Source organism: Macaca nemestrina, chromosome 15 (assembly GCF_043159975.1).
Source record: "Macaca nemestrina isolate mMacNem1 chromosome 15, mMacNem.hap1, whole genome shotgun sequence".
Lineage (NCBI taxonomy): Eukaryota > Metazoa > Chordata > Mammalia > Primates > Cercopithecidae > Macaca > Macaca nemestrina.
The window spans coordinates 66,492,383-66,497,594 of NC_092139.1; the positions used below are offsets into that span (position 1 = coordinate 66,492,383).

Here is a 5,212-nt window from a genome sequence, read left to right on the forward strand (position 1 = left end):
TTTCTATACCATTTATTGAAAATAATTTTCTTTCTTCTTTGTGTATTTTTTAGTTATTTTATCAAAAAATCGATTGACCACAGACATGCGGATTTATTTATGGGTTCTATATCCCTTTTCACTGTTCTGTGTGTCTCTTTTTATGCCACTGCTATGCTGTTTCAATTACTACAGCTTGGTCATATAGTTTGTAATTGGGTCGTCTGATGCCTCCAGCTTTGTTCTTTTTGTTCAAGATTGCTTTGGTTAGTTGGGGTCTTTTGTGGTTCCATACAAATTTCAGGAGTAATTTTTCTATTTCTGTGAAGAATGACATTGGAATTTCGTAGCGCTTACATTTAATCTGTAGATTGCTTTGGGTAGCATTGACACTTTTACAATAGTAATTTTTGAATTCATCAATAAAGGATGTCTCTCCATTTATTTATGCTATTTTAATTTTGTCATCAATGTGCTATAGTTTTCAGTGTGCAAATCTTTCACGTTCTTGATTAAATTTACTCCTGTCTTATATATTTATATATCTGTTTTGATTCTATTATAAATGAAATTGCCTTATCAATTTATTTTTCAGGTAATGCTTTGTCATTAGCGTATAGAAACAAAAATGGTATTTGTATATTGATTTTGTAACTATTAACTGCATTGAATTTCTTTATCAGCTTTAACCATTTATTTTGGTGGAGTCTTTAAGATGTTCTCTATCTTAAGATTATATTTTCAGAAAACAGAAACAATCTTACCTCTTCCTTCCCTATATGGATTTATTTTATTTCTTTGTCTTGTGTAATTGTTCTGGCTAGGCAATTACACATAATGTTTTCAGCATTTGTAATTTTACATCAAATCCATTCATTGTAACACATTGATTGCTACTTTTCAACTTGTAAACCTGGACATTTATCACTACTCTTCCTCCAGTACAGGAGTCCATGAGGTGGTGTGGGCCCTACTGGGCCACAGTCCAGGGCAGGCTTGGTGGAGGTTCTCTCCTGCAAGAGTCCGCGGGCTCTACGGAGGAAGAGTTCTCCAGTGCCTTAGTCCAGGGTGAGGCAGGGGTTGGGCTCCTTCAGTAGCTCAGTCCAATGCACTGCCCTGCAAGGGTCTTCCTGTGCAGGAGTACACAATGTGGCCAGAGTCCTACTGTGCCTTAGTCCAGGACGCAGGGGTGCTGGGTCCTCCGGTGCCATTGTCCAGGGCGCGGGGGAACAGGAATCCTGCGGCGCAGTAGTCCAGGGCGCGCTGGAGTGTGGATCCTCAGGTGCCACAGCGCAGAACGCCACAGGGCGGAATTCCTGCCTTGCTATATCCAGGGTGCAGCGGGGCCGGGGTTCTCTTGTGCAGGAGTCCAGGACGGGACTGTGAAGGAGCGGGAGTCCTCCGTGTAGGAGTCCTGGGGTGCTGGTGTCCAGAGCGCAGTGAGGCTGGGTACTCTCGTGCCATACAGTAGGGCACGGCGGGACAGGGATCCTGCCCTGAGATAGTCCAGTGCTTGAGTCCACAGTAATGCAATGGTCTTCCAATACTGGAGTTCATGGCGTGGTGGGGTCGGGGTCATTGCCTGACTTAGTTCAGGGCATACCAGGGCGGGGGTCCACAGTTGCCACAGTGAGGACCTCCGAGGAGTGTGGTTCCTGCCTTGCTGTAGTTCGGGGGAGCAGGGGGCAGGAGTCCTCTCTTGTCAGAGTCTCTGGCACGGTGGGGCTGGGGGTTTTCCTATGCGATAGCCCACGGGGCGGTGAGGCTGGGTCCTCCCGTGCCTTTGTCCAGGGCGCAGAGGGGCCAGGGTCTTCAGTGGTGGAGTCCGTGGAGCGACGGGATTGGGGTCCTCCAGTGCTGTATTCTGGGCACGGCGGACTGGGGGACCTGTCCTGTGGTGGTCCGGGGCATGCGCGAGTGGTGGTCCTCCTGTGCCATAGTCCGAGGTACGGAGGGGCGGGGGTCACCTCGTCCCGTAGTCCGCCACACACGAGGCCCCAGTCCTGCTGTGCCTCAGTCCAGTGCGCTGGGGGACGGCTGCCCTGCTGTGCTGTAGGGCAGGACGCAGTGGAGCAGGGGTAGTCCAGAGAGCGCCCTGGCAGGGTGTCCTCCAGTGCTGGAATACAGCCCATGACGGGTCAGAGGTGTTACTGTGCCAGAGTCGGTTTGCAGGGTCCTCCCCTGCCATAGTCTAGGGGGAGAGGGGACAGGGTTTTCTAGTGTAGGTGTCCAGGGTGCGGCGGGACAGGAGTCCTCTGGTGCAGGAGTCCAGGACGTAGCCTAGTGAGAATCCACCAATGCCAGAGTCCAGGGCTCTGCGAGGCCGGATTTCCCATGCCAGAGTGTAGGACGCGTTCAGGCGAGGGTCTTGGGGGGCGGTAGTCCAGGGTGCTTTGGGGCAGGGGGGGTCTTATCTCCATTGCGGGGGTCCCTCTGTGCTGGAGTCCAGTGCTCAGCGAATCGGGGGTCCTTCCGAGCTGTAGTCCAGGGCAAGGCAAGGTATGGGTCCTCTGGTGCCCTAGTACAGGTGGTGTAGGGTCCTCCTGGGTCTTGGTCTAGGGCCCGGTAGGACTGGGTTCCTGGAGTCCACGAGGTAGCCCAAGTTGCCGCAGGACCAGGTCCTCTGGAAACACAGTCCAGCGCGCTGAGGGGCAGGAGTAGTTCAGGGCGAGCCAGGGCCGGAGTCCTCCAGAGCCAGAGTCCAGAGTGTGGAGGGGCGGGGGTTCTGCAGTGGCACAGTCCAGGACACCGCGGGGCGGGGCAGGGCGGGGATCCTCCGGTGCCTTAGTCCAGGGCGGAGAGGTCCTTCAGCAGCATAACCTAGCTCTTGGCATTGCAGGGGTCCATGGAGCCACCTGTCGGGTCCTCCCGTGTTTTAGCCTAGGGCTGGGAGAGGACGGGGTCCTCCTTTGCCCTAGTCCATGGCATTGTGAGGCCCGGCTCCTGAACACTTACTGTCTGTGCCACTACCGCGGCGGGGGAAAACTACACCATCTCAGGCAAGCCTAACAGAGCAGCTGTCCTTAAAAGATTCCCAGTTGAGCGTGGCTTGGAGCAGGCCTGAGAAGTGTGCCCTTAGATGGCTTCAAGGGCTCTGAGCAGTGTTTAAGGAATCCAGCTGACCTCAGTTACTCCAAGCCCTTTTCCACTCAGCAGAACTTCTGGCCACGGGGTCCCCCATCTGCGGAGCCCTTTCATCATCCCAGATCCCCACAGGGTGGACTCCCTCATCCTCACGATCTGAGCTCAGGCCTTATTCATCACCCCATTCTAGGCACTAGGCCTGTCCCCGAAGAAATGGGTCAGATTAAGAGCTAAATATGTTTTCTTGGTCACTTTTCTTCAGCCCTCCTTTCTTTGTGCCGACATCTTTGGGTTTCCGGTTAAAGTTTTCAGCAGCTGCATGCAGCTCCATTTTTCTTACCAGGTAAGAGACTGTGCTTGAGTCCGCAGTAAGGCAATGTTCCTCCAATGCTGGGGGACTCCAAAAGTCTTCCTGAAAACAAAGGCACAATGCTTGTGACCAGAGAACTCCCAGTCCTCTCCCTGTATAGGAAAACTGGACTTCTCCGGAAGGCTCTAGTTCCTGACAAATCTCTAGGGCCACTTAAATGGGCTGTCCCCCACCTTTGCTTCTGGTTCTGAAGGGACTGAAGTTGGGAATCCTTTCTAAGTCTCTACACACGGAGCCCTTCTTTCGTGGGAATGTTTTGCCTTACACTAGGATTCTCATTTACCTTTCAGGGCCTTCAAGAATCCTGATGTGTTTTGACTTCTGTTCCTGGAAGGGAGGCCAATGAACTGCTCTGGAGCTGAAGTTCAAATATTCATCACTGTTATTAAACCTTTATATAGCATGTTCTTTCTTTCTGGCAGGCTCGTGGTTTGCTTGTATGTAGATGGGCTTGTATGTAGATGGAGTGGTTTGCGTCCTCATTAGGTAACACCCTCAGTCTTTCATGCTGAGATTGGCCATTTTATTTGTAGCTCACTGTACAATCCATTTGTTCTTCCAGTGTCCCTTAGAAGGATGCAGAGTCTTCTGTAGAATGCCATAGAGACCTGGGCTTAGGGAAAATATTTGACGCAAAGTCCGCCAACTCACATGAGTATCTCCCCACAACTTATACAGGGCTAGTCTCTGGGTATATAGGAAATGAAACCGTGCCTGAGCAGATGTTACAAACACCCTCCCCTGAGAGACTCCAGGGCTGCTTTACTCAAGCACAACAGCAGTGTGCTCTAATAAGCTCAGAATTGAGAGAAACAAGTTTTCATTCCATCTTTCTTAAAAACTCCCTTTGTAACTTTAGACATAATAATAACACTGCCTAGGTAGTGAACACCTCTGTGCCAAGAAGTATGATGATCGTTGCCTGAGCTGTAATTCTCACCATCGACCTGCAGGAGAGCTGCTATTACCTTATTTGGGGAGGACTTTACTGTTTTTATGGCTGAATAGTATTCTATTGTGTATATATACCACATTTTCTTTATCCATTCTTCTATTGATGAGTACTTAGATTGGTTTCATATCTTGGCTATTGTGAATAGTGCTGCAATAAATTTTGTGTGTTAATTTAAGTAAGCCAGAGAGTACCCAGATTATGTACTGTTTCTGGGTATGTCTGTGACAGTAGGTTCTGGGTGATACTAGCATTTGAGGTGGTGACCTTAGTAAAATAGAGTGCCCTCCCCAAAGTGGTTGGGTATCAATCTGTTGAGGGCCTGAACAGAACAAAATGTGAAGGAAGGAGGAATTCACCCCTTGTCCCCCCGCTTCCTGACTGAGCTGGGATATCTCATCTCATCTTTTCTAAACCTTGGACTGAAATTTATGTCATCAGTTCTCCTAGTGATGGTAGCAGTAGGCTTTCCGGAGCAGCTGCTGTGTGGACACCAGCTGCAGCAGGGGAGGTGCAATCAGGCCTAGGACTAGGTGGGAACCCCCTCAACTACTGAGTTGGCAGGGTAGGGCCCCATGCTCCCGGGTGTAGCTACAGCCACCCAGCTGCCGCTCTAGACCCAGCTCTCACTGTACTCTCAGGGACCCAGGAAGTCCCCTGCCCCTGCAGGCTTGACAGTGCCTGCTCCCTCTCCCTGGCCTCTCCCCACTCCCAGTGCCTGCTCTGGGGCAGAGCAAAGTCATGGCCAAGTCTGAGTGCCGTCAAAACCTGACCAGGCGTGCATGAGCTCAGGGCAGTGCTGACATACCAGCCCCCTGTCACCTTGA

General features: G+C 50.9%; 1 pseudogene; it reads right to left on the reverse strand.

The window, feature by feature from the left end:
• Positions 1–2,195: 2,195 nt before the first annotated feature.
• LOC139358380 (uncharacterized) lies at positions 2,196–3,210 on the reverse strand (annotated as a pseudogene).
• Positions 3,211–5,212: the final 2,002 nt, after the last annotated feature.